This window comes from Mirounga angustirostris, unplaced genomic scaffold, assembly GCF_029215605.1.
Source record: "Mirounga angustirostris isolate CCGP_5_RB_7025 unplaced genomic scaffold, mMirAng1.0.hap1 SCAF_15, whole genome shotgun sequence".
NCBI classification, from domain to species: Eukaryota; Metazoa; Chordata; class Mammalia; order Carnivora; family Phocidae; genus Mirounga; species Mirounga angustirostris.
Window position 1 is genome coordinate 1648849 of NW_026991723.1, and position 19883 is coordinate 1668731.

At 37.3% G+C, this 19883-nt stretch overlaps 1 protein-coding gene across 18 annotated transcripts in view; it reads left to right on the forward strand.

The window, feature by feature from the left end:
- ZNF169 (zinc finger protein 169) overlaps positions 1 to 19883 on the forward strand; it is a 159478-nt gene that overhangs the window by 24874 nt on the left and 114721 nt on the right. For 16 of the 18 annotated variants that reach the window (XM_064579356.1, XM_064579357.1, XM_064579343.1 and 13 more), the window contains 2 exons: positions 15368 to 15460; positions 16651 to 16756. The exons of 1 other annotated variant lie outside the window; for it this stretch is intronic. The gene's annotated coding sequence lies outside the window, so the exon portion shown is untranslated. Of the gene's footprint in view, positions 1 to 15367; positions 15461 to 16650; positions 16757 to 18296; positions 18478 to 19883 lie in introns of all 18 variants that reach the window. One more of the 18 variants, XM_064579341.1, reaches the window with a different exon arrangement.

Consider the following 19883-nt stretch of genomic DNA (forward strand, 5'->3'; position numbering starts at 1 on the left):
TGTGGTGAGCACAGTATAATGTCTGCAGTTGTCAAAATACTGTGTGGTACACTTGAAACTGGCATAACATTGTGTGTCAAAAATAGTAAAAATAAAATGACTCTTGTCAATGATATGTATCTCTCTGTTTGCTCTAGGAGCTTCTAGGAGTTTCACAGGGGAGGTCTAGTGTCCTTCCATTTCAACTTGAAGGACTTCTTTGAACGTTTCTTGTGGGCAGATCTAGTAGCAATGACTTCCCTCAGCTTGTTTGGGAATTCCTTAATTTCTTTCTTATTTTTAAAGAACTGTTTTGTCAGATATAAAATTCTCAGTTGACATTTTTTCTCCTCCTCCTCCTTCTTCCTCTTTTCTTCTTTTTAAAATATATATAATCGAATTGCCTTCTGTCCTGCAAAATTTCTCCTGAGAAATCCACTAATAATCTTACTTGTGATTCCTTGTACGTGCTGAGTAGCTCAACTGTTTTTCAGCTTTTGAGATTCTCTTTTTGTGTTTGGCTCTTCCCAGTGCAGTTATAATGTGTCTTGGTGTGTGTCTCTGGATTTATCCTACTCGAGATTGCTGAGCTTCTTGAATTTGTAGAGCTTTGTTTTTTCCTCAAATTTTGGAAATTTTCTTCAAATAATCTCTCTGCCCCTTTATCTCTCTCTTCCTCTGGGATTCCTATCATGTATACATTGATCTCTTGATGGTGTCCTATAAGTCCCTCATATTCTAGTCACTTTTCTTCATTTTTTTTTTCTTTTCGCTCCTCAGACTCAGTAATTTCAAATGACCTGCCTTCAAGTTTACTGATTCTTCTGTCTGTTCAAGTCTGCTGATGAACCTGTCTAGTAAATTTTTCAGTTCATTGTATTTTCAGCTCCAGAATTACTTTTTGGCTCCCTTCTACTATTACTATCTCTTTGTTCAGTATTATTTTGCTCATATATTATTTTCCTGATTTCCTTTAGTCTTTGTCCAAGTTTCCCTTTATTTCTGAGCACTTAAGACACTTGTTTTAAAGACATTGTCTAGTAAGTCCAGAACCTGTGTTTCTTCAAGGATGGCTTTTGGAGATTTATTTTGCTGCTTTGAATATGCCCTTAGTTTCTGTGTATGTTTTGTGATCTTTTGTTGAAAATTGGGCGTAGGGGAAAACAGCCACCTCTCCTTGTCTTTGCAGACAAACATGAAAGACCTTCAGTAATTAGCAGGGCATGTCTTTAGCCTTGAGATTTGTCTGGCATAAAACTAACACTTTCTCAGTTCTTTTTGGACATGCATCTTGCTTCAGCCATATGTGTGCAATTTTTCCTTCTAATTTCTCCAGAATAAATGACTGCCCTTAAATGTGTTAACTTCCCAAAGAATCTCATCAAAGCCTCTTAGGGCCTTAGATGTTCTTTTGTGTTCCTTTGCCTGTAATTCTTGCTCCAGGTGTCCATGGGTCTGCATTTTTCATGTGCTATTGTGTCCTCCACTGCCTTACGTGAGTTCTGCCAATCTGAGTTCTGAGCTATGCTGTTCCCTCTCTGAGCTTTGAGTTGGGCAAGACAGAAACCAGTTCTTCAGGTAGTGCACAGATTAGTCCTTCCAGTCTGAGGGAGGGAACGGGGAATTGGGTTATTTCCTCTCAACCATGCTGTGCATCTGGGAGAAGGTGGGGTGAGGATGAATTTAAAATGCCTCGACATTTCCTACCATTTGAATGTGGCTTTTTCTTCATTGTGCATTTGCTTGGTTGCTGTAGAGTTTGGTTTCCAGAACTCCTATAAAATTACATTAGTCAGTCTCTAATTGTATTTTTAATGTTTCCTTGGGAGAATGAGGGCCTGGAGCTTCCTAGTCTGCCATCTTGCTTAACACTTCTTTATTTTAGCGATTCTAATTGGCGTATAGTTATATTTTCTTGTGATTTTAATTTGCATTTCTGTAATGATTAATAATGTTGAACATGTTTACATGTGCTTATGTGCCATAATTATTTCCTATTTGATGAAATGTCTATTCATATATTTTGGCCATTTTCTGGTTGGCTTGTTTTTCTAATGTTGAGCTTTCAGAATTTTAAAACATATTGTAGATAGGGACTTTTATTAAGTACAGCGTTAGCAAGTATATTCTCCCAGCCTGTAGCTTGTCTTCTCTTCCTTTAACAGGGTCTTTCACTAAAGTAAACTTTTTTATTTTGATAAACTCCAATTTATCATTTTTCTTTCATTTATTATTTTTTTTTAGCAACATATCTAAGAATTCTTTGCCTAGCCCTAGATCCCAAAGATTTTATCCTATATTTTTTGTAATGTTTCATAGTTTTATATTTTACATTTCAATCCATGATCCACTTTGAGTTAATGTTTGTGGAAGGTGTGAGGTTTGGGTTGATTTTTTTTTTTTTTTTTTTTTTTTTGGTACCTATGAATTATCCAATTACTCCAGCACCATTTGACAAAAGACCATCTTTTCTCCATTGAATTGCTTTTTCACCTTTATGAAATGTCAGGTTTATATGTATGGGTCTATTTATGGATTTACTATTCTGTCTCATTGGTCTATGTGTATATCTTTCTGCTAGAGCCACACTGTGTTAATTATGTTAGCTATATAGGAATTTTTTTAACATTGAAGAGAGTGATTTCTAACTCTGTTCTTTTTTGTTTCAAAATTATTTTATCTATTGCCATTCCTTTGCCTTTCTACATAGTCTATAATAAGTTTATCTATGTCTTCAAAACATAGAGCTGGGATTTTGAAAGGAATTGTGTAGATCATTTTGGAGAGAACTGATATCTTCACTATGTTGAGCAACCAGAACATTAAAAAAAAATTATTTATTTCATTAGCATTTTGTAATTAGAAGGATGTAGGTCCTTCATGTATTTTGTTACATTTATAACTAAGTATACATTTTAAATTGTGTTTTAAAATTCAATTACAGTGTGTTTATTGCTAGGTGGTAGAAATGCAATTGGTTATGTGTTGATCTTATATCCTGTGACATTACTGAATTCATACTAGTTTTAGGAGATTTGGGGCTGGTTTTTGTTTTGTTTTGTTTTGTTTTGTTTTTTGTCTTTTTAGATTCTTTGTAATTTTCTACATAGGCAGTCATCTTCAGATAAAGATATTTTATTTGTTCTTTTGCAATCTCAATGTCTTTTATTGACTTTTCTTTTTAATTGAGATGAAATTCACATAATGTAAAATTAGCCATTTTAAAGATAATTCTGTGGCATTTAGTGCATTCACAATGTTGTGTAATCACCACCTATATTTAATTCCGTAACATTTTTATCACCCCAAATGGAAAACCTGTACCAATTAGTCTGTTATTCCCCATTCCCTACCCATTCCACCTCAGGCAACCACCAGGCAGCTTCTGTTTCTATGAATTTTCCTATTCTAGGTATTTCATGTAAATGGAATCATGTAATATATGGCATTTTATGTCTAACTTCTTTCACTTAGCATGTTTTCAAGATTCATCCACATTGTATTATGTATTGCTACTTTATTCCAATAATATTCCATTGTATGTATGTATCACAATTTCTTTATCTATTCATCTGTCGATGGATATTTAGGATATTTCTTCCTTTTGGCTATTGTTAATAGTGTTGCTATGAATTGGGGTGCCTGGGTGGCTCAGTCAATCAGTTAAGTGTCTGATTTTGGCTCAGGTCATGATTGTGGGGTCCTGGGTTCCATGCTTAATGGGGAGTCTGCTTGTCTCTTTCCCTCTGCCCTCCCCCTGTTCCTCCTCTCTCTCTCAAATAAATAAAATCTTTTAAAAATAGTGTTGCCATGAACATGTGTGTACATATACTGGATTAACTGTTTTCAATTTTTCTGTGTATATACCTAGGAATGGAGTTGCTGGGATATATGATAATTCTATATTTAACTTTTTGAAAGAGCACTAAACATTCCTCCCCTGTGACTGAGCCATTTACATTTCCTCAATGGACAAGGGTTCTAGTTTCTTGAAATCCTCAACAACACTTCATATTTTCCTTCTTTTTCTTTTTTTAAATTTAAATTCAATTAGCCAACATATAGTACATCATTACTTTCAGATGTAGTGTTCAATAATTCATCAGTTGCATATAACACCTAGTGCTCATCGCATCACATGCCCTCTTTAATGCCCATCACCCTATTACCCCATCATCCCACCACCTCCCCTCCAGCAACCCTCAGTTTGTTTCCTATAGTTAAGAGTCTCTCATGATTTGTCTCCCTCTCTGATTACTTCCCATTCAGTTTTTCCTCCCTTCCCCTATGATCCTCTGTGCTGTTTCTTATACTCCACATATGAGTGAAACCATATGATAATTGTGTTTCTCTGATTGACTTATTTCACTCAGCATAATACCCTCCATTTCCATCCACATCGATGTAAATGGCAACTATTCATCCTTCCTGATGGCTGAGCAATATTCCATTGCATATATATATACCATAACTTCTTTATCCATTCATCTGTTGATGAACATCTGGACTCTTTCCATAGTTTGGCTATTGTGGACATTGCTGCTCTAAACATTGGGGTGCAGGTGCCCCTTTGGATCATTTTGCTTGTATCTTTGGGGTAAATACCTAGTAGTGCAATTGCTGGGTCATACGATACATCTATTTTTAACTTCTTGAGGAACCTCCATACTGTTTTCCAGAGTGGCTGTACCAGCTTGCATTCCCACCAACAGTGTAAGAGGGTTCCCCTTTCTCCACATCCTCACCAACATTTGTTGTTTCCTGACTTGTTAATTTTAGTCATTCTAACTGGTGTAAGGTAGTATCTCATTGTGGTTTTGATTTGTATTTCCCTGATGCCAAGGGAAGTGGAGCATTTTTTCATGTGTCTGTTGGCCATTTGGATGTCTTTGGAGAAATGTCTGTTCATATCTTCTGCCTATTTCTTGACTGGATTATTTGTTTTTTGGGGTGTTGAGTTTGATCAGTTCTTTATAGATCTTGGATACTAGCCCTTTATCTGAGGGACCTTCTGTCCCTCTCTTTCTCCTTCCTCTGTGACCCCAATAATTCTAATATTGTTTGGCTTTATGGTGTCACTGATTTCTCAAAGCCTCCCCTCATGATCCATTAGCTGTTTTCCTCTCTTTTCCTCAGCTTCCTTACTTTCCAACATTTTGTCTTCTAGATCACCGACTCTCTCTTCTGCCTCATTTACCCTAGCCTTTAGAATCTCCATTTTAGGCTACATCTCAGTTAAAGCATTTTTAATTTCAGCCTGATTAGATTTTTAGTTCTTTTATTTCTGTACTAAGGGATTCTCTAGGGTCTTTTATGCTTACAAGCCCTGTTAGTATCTTATATTATAATCATTTTTCTGAAATCTAGGTCTGACATTTTACTTGTATCCATATTGATTAAATCTATGGCAGTGAGTATTACCTCTGGTTCTTTCTTTTTGTGTGTGTGAATTTCTCCTTCTAGTAATTTTGTCCACAGAAGAAGAGATGAACAAGAGAACAAAATTAAAAATATCAACCATGACCCCAACAAGATACATACTAAACAAATCCGAAGAGATCCAAAACCAAAAAAAAAAAAAAGAAAAGAAAAGAAAAGAAAAGGGAAAAAAGAGAGAATATAATCTCACAGGTGGACAAAACAGGGTGATATACTTGGTCCTGGGTGTATTTTGGTCTCTTTGTTAGAAGACACTAGATCCCAGAATTGTAAAGAAAGAAAAACTTATATATATATACAAAAAATAAAATAAAATTGAATAAAGTGAAAGGAAGCCAAAAATGAAGAATATATCTATAGAATATGAATGTAAAAATGAAAATTAGACTTAAAAACAAAGAGTTGATAAAATAAGAAACTAGTTGAAAAGAAAAAAAAAGAAAAAGAAAACTTTAAGCTGAAAGACTAATGACTAATGAGAAAAAACCTCAAATTCTATATTCTATTTTCCCTTAGTACAGGAGTTTTTCAGTTCTGTGTGATCCATATACTTGATATTAGCCTGATGTTCCTGCTGGTCTTCTGGGGGAGGGGCCGGTTGCACTGATTCTCAGGTATCTTTGCCTGGACAGAGTTGCACTGCCACATGCCAGGGGCTGGGCTCAGTGTAAGCTGCTTGGGGTTGCTCTATGTGGCTTCTGTTCCTTGAAGGCTTTCCACACCACTTTAGAGGATGGAAAAAAAGAATTAAAATGGCGTTGCCCTGATTTCTAGCTGGGGAGCTGAATGAGCACAGTCCTCACTCCTCAGTGCACCCTCAGGGAAAAGCAATCAATCACATTTGTATGTGCCAATTTCTGCAGACCCCTGCAGTGTGCACCCCCACCAATCTTCCCAGGGGAGGGAGGAGGGTCGCCACAGTTCTGCTGCTTGTCGGGCCCCTGTTTGGAGAGCGGTCACCTGATCAGGCCTTGGTTCATGGTTTATGGCAACAGTGAGCTGAGGGCCCACTCCCCAGCTTACTGATTATAGCCAGCTTCCCTGATCCAATGCTTGGGAACTCTGCTGCACTCAGGCACCCCAGTTCTTTCTGTGACCCCAGGGTCCTGAGACTACATTGTCCCACCTAGGATTCTGCCCTGCTTCACCACCTGAGCACCTTTCAGGCAGGACATCCCTCCCTGGAGCAGATTTCTAAAAGTTCAGATTTTGCACTCTGCTGCTGTATCACTTTCCAGCAGCTGGCTTACAGATGCTCCTTCCCCCCATGGTTTATCTTCCTATATGTCCCCTCAGATTCACTTCTCTGCACCTCCTACCTTGCAAAAAGTGGTCACTTTTCTATTTGTAGAATTGCAGCAATTATTTTCTTAGATCTCAGGTTGGATTACAGGTGTTCAGAATGATTTGAGAGATATCTAGCTGAATTCAAGGGATCAGATGAAGCAAGGGTCCCCTACTCTTCCTCCATCTTCCCTCCCCTCACAAAGCATCTTTCAACTAATGCCTTCTTTTTCTTTTTTTAAGTACAGACATTTTAGAGAATATGAAATGGTACTTCATTGTAGATTTGATTTGCATTTCCCTTAATGAATAATGCTGTTGAACATCTTTTCACGTGTTTCTTGCCCATTAGTAGACCTTAGAAAAAATGTCTATATAAGTCCTTTTGCATTTAAAAATTTTGTTTGTCTTTTGCTGTAAGAGTTCTTTAAATATTCTGGATACTAGTCCCTTATTAGAGATATACATTGCAAGCATTTTCTCCCATTCTGTAGGTTGTCTTTTCACTTTCCAGAAAATATCCTTTGATACACAAAAGTTTTAAGTTTTGATGAAATTTAAATTTAAAGTTTTGCTCATGCAAGAATCCATTGCCAAATCCAAAGTCAAGAAGATTTGCCAATATGTTTTAAGAGTTTTATAAATTTAGGTCTTACATCAGGTCACTGATCTATTTCTAGGTAATTTTTATATATAGTATGAGGTAGGGATCTGACTTCATTCTTTTGTATGTGGCTATCCAGTTGTCCCATCATCATGTGTTGAAGATACTATTTTTCCTCCCATTGAATGGTTTTGGTCCCTCATCCCAAATCAATTGGCCATAGATGTGTTGTTTTATTTCTAGATTTTCAATTTTATTTCATTGGTCTAAATGTCTATTCTATGCCAGTACCATGGTGTTTTGATTCTTGTAGCTTTACAGTAAGTTTTGAAATAGGGAATGTAAATCCTCCAAATTTGACCAATCTCTCTCCTCAAGGCTCTTGTAATTTCATAGGAATTTGAGAATTGGCTTTTCCATTTCTGTGAAATAGGACATTCAAAAATTTTTTAAGTTTTTATTTTAGTTCCAGTTAGTTAACATACGGTGTAATATTAGTTCCAGATATACAGTATAGTGATTCAGTACTTCCATAGAACACCAAGTGCTCATCACAACACATGCCTTCCTTAATCCCCATCACCTATTTAACCTATCCCCCACCCACCCACTTCCCCTCTGGTAACCATCAGTGTGTTCTCTATAGTTAAGAGTCTGTTTCCTTGTTTGCCTCTCTCTCCACCCCCCTTTGCTCATTTGCTTTGTTTCTTGAATTATATATATGAGTGAAATCATATGGTATTTGTCTTTCTCTGACTGACTTATTTTGCTTAGCATAGTATTCTCTAGCTCCATCCATGTCATTGCAAATGGCAAGATTTCATTCTTTTTATGGCTGAGTAATATTCCATTGTGTATGTATATATATACCACATCTTTTTTATCCATTCATCAGTCAATGGACACTTGGGCTGTTTCCATAATTTGGCTATTGTAGATAATGCTGCTATACACATTAGGGTGTGTGTATCCCTTTGAATTAGTATTTTTGTATCCTTTGGATAAATACCTAGTAGTACAATTGCTAGATTATAGGGTAGTTCTATTTTAATTTTTGAGGAACCCCTCCATACTGTTTCCCAGAGTAGCTGCACCCGTTTGCAATCCCACCAACCATGCAAGAGGTTTCCCTTTTCTCCTCATCTTTGCCAAATGTATTGTTTCTTGTGTTGTTGACTTTAGCCATTCTGACAGGTGTGAGGTGACATTTCATTGTAGTTTTGATTTGTATTTCCCTGATGATGAGTGATGTTGAGCATCTTTTCATGTGTCTATTCGCCATCTGGGTATCTTCTTTTTTTTTAAAGATTTTATTTTATTGAGAGATCGAGAGAGAAAGAGTAGGGAGGGGCAGAGGGAGAGGGAGAGAGAGAATCCCAAGCAGGCTCCACACTCAGTGCAGAGTCTGATGCAGGGTTCAATCTCATGACCCTGAGATCATGACCTGAGCCAAAATCAAGTGTCAGACACTAAACTGACTGAGCCACCCAGGCATCCCCATCTGGATGTCTTCTTTAGAGAAATGTCTGTTCATGTCTTCTGCCCATTTTTAATTGGATTATTTGTTTTTTAGTGTTGAATTTTATAAGTTCCTTATATATTTTGGATACTAAACCTTTATTGCATGTTACTTGCCAATATATATTCCCATTCAGTAGGTTGCCTTTTAGTTTTGTTGATGGTTTCCTTCACTGTGCAGAAGATTTTTATTTTGATGAAGTCCCAGTAGTTTATTTTTGCTTTTATTTCCCTTGCCCCAGGAGACATTTATAAAGAAGTTGCTAAAGCCAGTGTCAAAGAAATTACTGCTGGTGCTCTCTTCTAGGATTTTTATGGTTTCAGGCCTCACATTTTGGTCTGTAATCCATTTTGAGTTTATTTTTGTGAATGGTATAAGAAAGTGGTTCAGTTGGGGCTGGGTGGCTCAGTTGGTTAAGCGACTGCCTTCGGCTCAGGTCATGATCCTAGAGTCCCGGGATCAAGTCCCGCATCAGGCTCTCTGCTCAGCAGGGAGTCTGCTTCTCCCTTTGACCCTCCCCCTTCTCATGTGCTCTCCCTCTCTCTCATTCTCTTTCTCTCAAATAAATAAAATCTTAAAAAAAAAAAAGTGGTCCAGCTTAATTCTTTTGCCTGTTGCTGTCCAGTTTTGCCAACGCCATTTGTTGAAAAGACTTTTTTTCCATTGGATGTTCTTTCCTGCTTTGTCAAAGATTAGTTGACCATATAGTTGTGGGTCCATTTCTGGGTTTTCTCTTCTGTTCTATTGATCTATGTGTCTCTTTTTGTGCCAGTACCATACTGTCTTTTTTTTTTTTTTAAGATTTATTTATTCTAGAGTGAGAGAGAGCATGAGTGGGGGGAGGGAAAGAGGAAGAGGGAGAGAGAAAATCCCCAAGCAGACTCCCCACTGGTCGTGGAGCCTGACATGGGTCTTGATCCCATGACCTGAAATCATGATCTGAGCTGAATTCAAGAGTCAGACACTTAACAGACTGAGCCCCCCAGGCACTCCAGTACCATACTGTCTTGATCATTACAGCTTTGTAATATAACTTGAAATGTGGAATTGTGATGCCTCCAAGTTTGCTTTTCTTTTTTAAGGTTGCTTTGGCTTTTTGGGGTCTTTTATGGTTCCATACAAAATTCTGGATTGTTTTAGTTCTTTGAAAAATGTTTTTGGTCTTTGGTAGAGATTGCATTAAATCTGTAGATTGCTTTGGGTAGTATAGACATTTTAACAATATTTTTCTTCCAATCCATGAGCATGGAATGGCTTTCTTTCTTTCCTTTTTTTTTTTTTTTAAAGATTTATTTATTTATTTTAGATATAGAGAGATCGTGTGAGTGTGGGGGGAGGGGCAGAGGGAGACGATGAGGGAGAATCTCAAGCAGACTCCCCGCTGAGCTGGGAGCCCAACAAGGAGTGCCATCTCATGACCCTGAGATCATGAGCAGAGCCAAAATCAAGAGTTGGATGCTTAACCGACTGAGCCACCCAGGTGCCCCCAGAACGGCTTTCCATTTCTTTGTGTCCTCTTCAATTTCTTTCATCAGCATTTTATAGTTTTCAGAACACAGGTCTTTCACTTCTTTGGTTAGGTGTATTCCTAGATATCTTTGTGTGTGTGTGTGTGTGTAATTGTAAATGGGATTGATTCTTTAATTTCTCTTTCTGCTGCTTCATTATTGGTCTATAGATGCAACAGATTTCTGTACATTGATTTTGTATCCTGCGACTTTACTGAATATGTGTATCAGTTCTAGCAGTTTTTGAGTGGAGTCTTTTGGGTTTTCTGTGTAGATACTATGTCATCTGCAAATAGTGAAAGTTTTACTTCTTCCATGTTGATTTGTATGCCTTTTATTTCTTTTTGTTGTCTGATTGCTGTGGCTAGGACTTCCAGCACTATGCTGAATAACAGTGGTGAGAATGGACATCCTTGTCTTGTTCCTTATCATAGAGGAAAAGCTCTCAGTTTCTCCCCACTGACAATATTAGCTGTGGGTTTTTCATATACGACCTTTATTATATTGAGGTATGTTTTCTCTAAACCTACTTTGTTGAGGGTTTTTATCATGAATGGATGTTGTACTTTGTCAAATGCTTTTTCTGTGTCTAATGAAATGTTCATGGTTCTTATCCTTTTATTAGTTTGGTGTATCACCTTGATTGGTTTGCGAATATTGAACCACACTTGCAACCCAGGAATAAATCCCACTTGATTGTGGTGAATGATTTTTTTAAATGTATTGTTGGATTTGGTTTGCTAGCATTTTACTGAGGATTTTTGCGTCTGTGTTCATCAGGGATATTGGCGTGATGTTCTCTCTCTCTCTCTCTCTTTTTTTGGTAGTGTCTTTGCAAAGTTTTGGTATCGGGGTAATGCTGGCCTCATAGAATGAATTTGGAAGTTTTTCTTCCTTTTCTATTTTTTTTTTTTGGAATAATTTGAGAAGATAGGTATTAACTCTTCTTTAAATGTTTGATAGAATTCACCTATGCAGCCATCTGGTCTTGGACTTTTGTTTGTTGGGAGCTTTTTGATTACTGATTCAACGTCTTTGCTAGTTATTAGTCTGTGCAAGTTTTCTATTTCTTCCTGATTCAGTGCTGGTAGTCTATATGCTTCTAGGAATTTATCCATTTCTTCCAGGTTATCCAATTTGTTGGCATATAGTTTTTCATAATATTCTCTTACAATTGTTTGTATTCTTCTGGTGTTGGTTATTACTTTTCCTCTTTCATTTGTGATTTTATTTATTTGGGTCCTTTCTCTTTTCTTTTTGATAGGTCTGGCTAGAGGTTTATCAATTTAATTAATTTTTTCAAAGAACAAGCTGTTCTATTATTTTTTTAGTTTCTATATCATTTATTTCTGCTCTGCTCTTTATTATTTCCTTCCTTCTGCTGCCTTTAGCAACATTTGTTGTTCTTTTTCTAGCTCCTTTACATGTAAAGTTAGTTTGTTTGAGATGTTTTTTGCTTCTTGATGAAGGCCTGTATTGCTGTATACTTCCGTCTTAGGACCCGTTTTGCTGCATCCCAAAGGTTTTGAACCATTGCGTTTTCATTTTCATTTATTTCCATGTATTTTAAAAAATTTCTTCTTTGATTTCCTGGTTGACCCATTTACTATTTAGTAGCATGTTGTTTAACCTCCTAGTATTTGTGGTCTTTCCAGATTTTTTCTTGTGGTTGACTTCTAGTTTCTCTCTTCTAGTTTCTCTTGTGGTCAGAAAAGATTCATGGCATGACTTAGATCTTTTTGTTTTTGTTAAGGCCTGTTTGTGTCCTAAGATGTGATCTGTTCTGGAGGGATCTGTTCAAATGTCCCATGGGCATTTGAAAAGAATGTGTATTCTGGGGACGCCCGGGTGGCTCAGTCAGTTAAGCGTCTGCCTTCAGCTCAGGTCATGATCCCGGATTCCAGGATCGAGTCCCGCATTGGGCTCCCTGCTCAGCGGGGAGTCTACTTCTCCCTCTGGCCCTCCCCCATCTCATGCTCTCTCTCTTTCTCACTCTCAAATAAATAATTTTTTTTTTAAAGAATGAAACAAAGGATATCCAAAAGGATAACTAAAAGAATATCCACCCATAAATCTTACAACTTAGATGAATTGAACTGCTTCCTTGAAAAACACAAACTACCAAAACCCACCCAGTATGGAGTAATTTGAACAGCTCTATAACTATTAAGGAAGTCTAATTTGCAACCTAAAAATTCCTACAGAAGAACTCTATGCTATCTTTATTTCTCCTTTCTTCTGTAATGGATAGTTTTCCTGGATATAGAATTCTTAGTTGACACATGTCCTCTTGCTGTCTCTGATTTCTGTTGTTTCTGATGAGAAGTTAGCTATTAATTGTATTGTTCTATATGCAATGCTGGTTTCAAGATTTTCCCTTTGCCTTTGGATTTCAACAGTTTAACTATGATGTGTATAGGTGTGAGTCTCTAAGAAGCACATTGTGCTTCTTAGGTATGTAAATTAACATTTTTTATCAAATTTAGGAAGGTTTTGGCCATCATTTCTTCAAATATATTTTTTCTGCACATCTCTGTTTCTTCTACTTCTAGAGCTCCATTACATATATTTTGGTGCATTTGATGTTGTTTCACACTTTTCTGTGGCACTGTTCATCTTTTAAAAAGATTTTATTTATTTGAGAGACAGAGAACATGAGGGAGGGGCAGATGGAAAGAGAGAAGCAGGCTCCCCACTGAGCAGGGAGCCCAACATGGGCCTAGAACCCTAGGATGATGACCTGAGCCAAAGGCCAATGCTTAACCAAATGAGCCACCCAGGGGCCCTGGCACTGTCCATTTAAAAAAAAAAAAAAATCATTTTCTCTCTGCTTGTCTTATTGGAAGATTTCCATTGAGCTGTCTTCAAGTTTATTTATTCTTTCTTTCGCCATCACAAATCTTTTCTTGAGACTTGCTGGCAAAATTTTCATTTCAGTTATTGTAATTTTTCATCTCAGAATTTCCACTGTGTTGTTTTTAAAAGCAATTTCTTTCTCTTAATGATATTCTCTACTTGAGCACTGTCATCATTTATTCCTTTAATTATTTAGATGTGGTTTCCTTTATTTCTTTGAAATATATATATTTAAAATAGTTTTCTTGTACATCTTTGTCTGCCAATTCCATTGTCTGAGATTAGTCAGAGATAGTTTCTACTGACTGCTTTATTTCCTAAGTATTATTCACACTCTTTCTTTACATATCTGGTAATTCTTTTGTATAAAAGTTGGCATTTTAGAAAACATTTTGCAGGAACTGTGGATTCTTGTTCGTTCCCCTGAGAGTTATTGTTGTTGTTGTTTGTTTTTTGTGTAGTAAACTAGTCTGGACTAATTCCGTGGTGTTCATCTTTCTGACAATGTGCAGCTGTGGGTGTCTATGCTCACTTTATTTATTTGTTTGTTTGTTTATTTTTTGTAAGCCTGGCTTTCTAGAAGTTGCTTCTGCTTCAGCATATCTTAGTTGTCAGCCAAAGATTAGTCAGAGGTTCTGTTCAAACACCTTGAGCCAATAAGGTTCCCACTCGTTGCTAATATATCTATGCGTAGTTTGGGGAATGTATTCAAAGTTCAGGCCATTTTCAAGTCCCCTTTAGCTTTTATTTCTCTTGGGCCATCTCACGTTTCCACATGTGTGGACACTCTTACGGTCATCCAAGAATGTATAGATGGCTTAAATTCCCTCTGGTTTCTCCTGCACATGTTGCAGCCTTCCAGTAAGCCTGGGGCATGTGGAGAGCTCATTAAGGTTCTCCATTTGTATCCTTGTTAAATTTCTGACTAGTCTTTTGGTCCTTTGCTTTCCCTAGCCAAGACTGAAGCCTCAGAGTAGTTGGTTCACTGGTATTCCCTCCACCCTTTTTTGCTACCTAGATGCTAGATGCTACTCTTCCTGATAACATTGTTGGGTGTAGGTTTTTGTTTGTTTTTGCATTCTGCTCCAAAGAAAGTAAGTCTCCCTCACAGTGAGTCTTGGTTTTCAGGGCTTGCCCCACCCTTATAAAACTGAAACTGACCCAGCTGGGTGGGGAAGTAGGAGCAGTCCCAGTAATAAGGCCACATACTGCATCATTCAGTAGTTTTTCATGACTAAATTCTAAGTTTGTTGTCTTTTTGTCAATTTTTGGAGTCCTGAAATCATTGATTTTTGACAATTTTTCTCCAGTTTTATTGTTTTGTTTTATTTTTGGAGAAGAAGATTTTCTGAGCTCCTAACTTTCCCATGTTGGAATCCCCATCTTCCTAAGAATCTTAATTCTTAGCACTATGAAAGATGTTCTTTTGAAGAAACAATGTTTTCATTCAAATTAGCATCCCAGCAATCAGTTCTGGAAAGATGCTCAAGGGTAGCTCTATGTTGGCTCCAGATAGCTGTCTTGATTAACTGAACATTTTTGTATTGCAAATGCTAGTTTCCTTTTACATGGAACTGCTGGAATAAGCCAGCTGTTTCTCTCATCAACATAGCAAATAAAGCCTTTCCCTCTCAACACTGTTGAGTTATTAGTATCACTTGTCCAGTATTTTACTAGTCACAAAGTCATTCCATAATCCTTCCCTCATTTCCCTCTTTTTTTTCTTTTTTAAGATTTTTTTATTAACAGAGACAGAGATAGCGAAAGCAGGAACACAAGCAGTGGGAGGGGGAGAAGGAGAGCAGGCTTCCCACCAAGGAGGGACCCTGATGTGGGGCTCGATCCCAGGACCCTGGAATCATGACCTGAGCCGAAGGCAGACATTTAATGACTGAGCCATCCAGGCGCCCTCATTTCCCTCTTTTTTTTTTTTTTTTAGATTTTATTTATTTATTCACGAGAGACAGAGAGAGAGAGAGAGAGAGAGAAGCAGAGGGAGAAACAGGCTCCCAAGGAGCAGAGAGCCCGATGCGGGACTCGATCCCAGGACCCTGGGATCATGACCTGAGCCGAAGGCAGACACTTAACCATCTGAGCCACCCAGGCACCCCTCCCTCTTTTTATACCTAGCACCATAGCACTAGAAGGGCCGTTATTAACACTGTTCCTCTGTTTTAGATTGCAGAAGATATTGCTAAGAGCTCAGGCTTTGGAACAGCCTGGAATTCAGTCTGAATTCAGAGCCAGCAACTAAGAGTTTTGTGATCTCAGGTGAGCAACTTTGACTTCCTAAGCTCCAGCATCATGATGACAATATGCACCTCAAACATGGTTATGTAGGTGATGGAAAATTATGCATGTAACACTCTTAGCATTTTGTTCAATAAGTAGTAGACATCATTACAGATGAGGAATCAATCCCAAAGGAATGAGATGATTTATATGAGGTCATATAACTAGTGAGAGGCAGAGATAGGACTCCAGTGCTTTCCACACAATTATTTTGAGTTGGGCAAGTAATCCATTTCACAGAAGAGGTAAAGTGAGGCATGAAGAAGCTACTTGTTCTTTTTACCCAGTAATTCTGGAATGTACCATAACCTCTTGAGACTGGAGCTCTGCTTTTTTGAATCCATGTACACATTTGCAGGATGGTGCCCAAGGAAGAAGTAATGATATGGAAATGATCTTACAAATAAAACTAAGACATCATTTTGACTTGGTCACAGATTGGGTGAATTCCCCAGAAAGCAGACTCTGAGGTAGAGGCTAGTTTGCAGAACATTTATTATTTATGCTTTCAGGATCAACATTTTAAAAGAGGGGAAGGAAGCAGGACTGGGCAGAGACATTGAGTAGGGAAGTTTAACAATGACTACAGCCAGCCACATACATTAGGGTCTGTGGAACTCAGATGGCCTTTCAGAGTTGCCCTGACTTGGGATAAGAGAGTTGGGTTTTAGGCTCACATGTTGATCAGTTATTGGATGCTGGGACCAATCTGTAAAGGCACCTAGTATGAACTGACTGTCTGCAGCCAAGGCAATCTCCAAAACGGTCTGGGACTGAGGGTTGCCTGCCAATTGTACCTCCAGCAGCTGGGATAATGATTCTTCATTCCTGAAGAGGGATCTAGGTGGCACATTCTAGCATCCACCACAGACCTGAAGTTAAGAAAAGCAGAGGAAGGTTATGTGTGGATAGAGACCATGTGCACAGGATGATCATCCAGTGGCTGTAAAGGTGGCCAACAGGGCATCAGAGATGGAGTATCAGCTCTGACCTGATCTCAGGAGATTCATGTGTACCCTGACCTTTCATTATATGAGTTGTTCATGAAATGTGGCTAGGGAAGTTGATGAATTGGAAGTACCAAACACCATGAAAGATTGGCGAGCAACGAGGAGGGATTGTTTAAATCTGAACACAACATAGTCCAATCCAGAGTTTCTTTATTCCAGCCATGAAGACAGGTGAAATTTTCCAGGAGGTGTCTTCTATGGAGAAATTGAACCAGAGAGGTCTGACTTCCAGGCATGAGGTTGGAGTAATATACTGGAATGTTGGGTGAGAGTTTGAATATTGAAACCCTTAGCCCCTTTATTTTCACAGAACTCCTATTGATGGAGAATTCTCATTTCATTCCTATCCCTTTAAGGCAGGGGATTGTAGAAACACCTGCCCCAGAGAAAAGATCTCCAAATACTGACATTTGGGAGAACCCTAACTAAGAAGATGGTACATTACCTGATCAGTTGACAAACAGCAGTTTTCAAAGTGTGGTCCATGGACCTCCTAGGGGACCCCAAGATTCTTTAGAGGATCCAAAGATTAAGTTATTTTTATAATTTATTATTTGTATAGTATATTTCAGATGCTGTTTGCCTTTTTAAATGTGTTAACCTTCACACAGATGGTACAAAGCAATAAGCAAAACTATTGATCCATTTAGCATGAATCAAGGTAGTGGCACCGAACTGTACTAGTAGTCATTCTTTACTGCCACACACTTAAAAGGGTTTTTCTAAAAAAAGCCAGTGTCACTTAAGATTTCTGTTGATGAAATAAAATTTATTAATTCTATTTAAATCTTGATCCTTGAATACATGACTTTTTAATACTCTGTGTGACAAAATGGGAAGCAGCAGAAAGCATTTTTGAGCAATTATTTGTGTTTGTGATTGAAGTAGCTGATTTTGTCTCATAGGAAAACCATTTCTTCCTTGAAAAACTACTGACAGATAAAAATATGAATACTCAGATTTGGGTATTTGGCAGACAATTTCTCAAAAATGAGTAAGATGAGACTGTCATCTCTGACACTCTATGTTCCTAATACAATTTCATCTTTCAAGCAAAATTTAGAATTATGGAGATTTAAAAAAAAGAATTGTGGAAATTCGTAAATGTGTGAGAGTTTGGCACTTTCCCAATATTTAGATATGTTTCTTATTAGGTCATTGGTGATATTAATGATATTTTTTGATATTATATAATGAAATGTGTTAACATTTGAAAGACCTACATATCTCAGTAAACCAGTATTTTCCAAATAACCAATGCATGATGTAATAAAATCATGTATAAAAGATCTATTCAAAGTGTAAAAATAGGCTAATGGATTTTAAAATTATTATTGAAGTATAATTGACATACAGTGTTGTATTAGTTTCAGGTATAAAACATACTGACTTGACAATTTATACATTACTCCCTCACCATGATAGATATAGATATTGGTCACCTTACAAAGTTATTACTGTATTATTGACTGTGTTCTCTCTGGTGTACTTTTCATCTCCGTGATTTTTCATCTCTGTATTTTATAACTGGAAGTTTGTACTTCTTAATCCTCTTTATCTGTTTGACCCACCCCTACCCGCCCCTCTGGAAACCACTAGTTTCTTCTCTGTATTTAAAAGTCTGTGTGTTTGTTCATTTGTTTTGGTTTTTAGATTTCACTGTTAGTGAAATCATATGGTATTTGTCTTTTTCTGTCTGATTTATTTCACTTAGCATAATACCCTCTAGGTCCATCCATGTTATTGCTAATGGCAATATCTCGTTATTATTTTTTTTTTAAAGATTTTATTTATTTATTTGACAGAGAAAGACACAGCGAGAGAGGGAACACAAACGGGGAGTGGGAGAGGGAGAAGCAGACTCCCCGCCGAGCAGGGAGCCCAATGCGGGACTCGATCCCGGGACTCCAGGATCATGACCCGAGCCGAAGGCAGTCGCTTAACCAACTGAGCCACCCAGGCACCCAATATCTCGTTATTTTTATGGTTGAGTAATATTCCATTGTATATATACCACATTTTCTTTATCCATTCACCTACTGATGGACACTTGGGCTGCTTCTTTTTCTTGGCTATTGTAAATCATGTTGCAATAAACATAGGGGTGCATGTATTTTTCAAATTAGTCTTTTCATTTTCTTTGGGTAAATACATAGTAGTGGAATTGCTAGATTATATGATATTTCTATTTTTAATTTTTTGAGAAACTTACATACTGTTTTCCACAGTGGCTGCACCAGTTTGCACTCCCATCAACAGTGCCCATGGGTTCCTTTTTCTCCACATCCTCATCAACACGTTTTTTTGTCTTTTTGATTTTAGCCATTCTGACCAGTGTGAGTTGATAGCTCATTATGGTTTTGATTTGCATTTCCCTGATGACGAGTGATGTTGAGCATCTTTTAATGTGTCTATTGGCCTTCTGTATGCTTCTCTGGAAAAATGTCAGTTTAGATCCTCTGCCTATTTTAAGATTGGGTTGTTTGTGTGTTTTGTTTTTTTGTTGTTGTTGAGTTGTATGAATTCTTTACATATTTTGGATACTAACCCCTTTTGAGTATATCATTTGCAAATATCTTTCAGTAGTTTGCCTTTTTGATTTATTGATGGTTTCCTTTTCTGTGCAAAAGTGTTTTATTTTGGTGTAGTTCCAATAGTTTATTTTGATTTTTTTCCCCCTTGCCTGAGGAGACATATCCATAAATATATTGCTAAGACTGATGTTCAAGAGATTACTGTCTATGTTTTCTTTTAGGAGTTTTTTTGGTTTCAGGTCTCACATCTATGTCTTTAATCCATTTTGAGTTTATTTTTATGTATGGTGTAAGAAAGTGGTCCAGTTTCATTCTTTTGCATGCAGCTGTCCAGTTTTCCCAGCACCATTTGTTGAAGAGACTGTCTTTTTTTTCCATTGCATATTCTTACCTCTTTTGTCTAGATTAATTGACCATATAAGTGTGGGTTTATTTCTGGGTTTTCTATTCTATTCTATTGATTTATGTGTCCATTTTTGTGCCAGTACCATATTGTTTTGATTACTATTAGCCTAATGGATTTTAATGTAAACAATATGAGAATTTATTGATAGGTATTCAGATTCCACATTGCATTCCTCTAAGAAACCACCAGTTGTTGAATTTCAGCATAGTATCAAAGTAGAATACCCATAATTACCTTTAAAAACTATTAAAACAACTCCCGCATTCCAACTACATATTGGTATGAGGCTAGATTTTGATCATATACTTCAACAAAAAAAGTGTTATCACCACAAACCAAAGAAGTAGATATGAGAATGTACTTGTCTTCTTTTAAGTCCGATATTAAAGAGAGATTTGCAAATGTAAAACAATGCCACTCTTTCACCATTTTTTTGTTTTGAAAGAATAGTT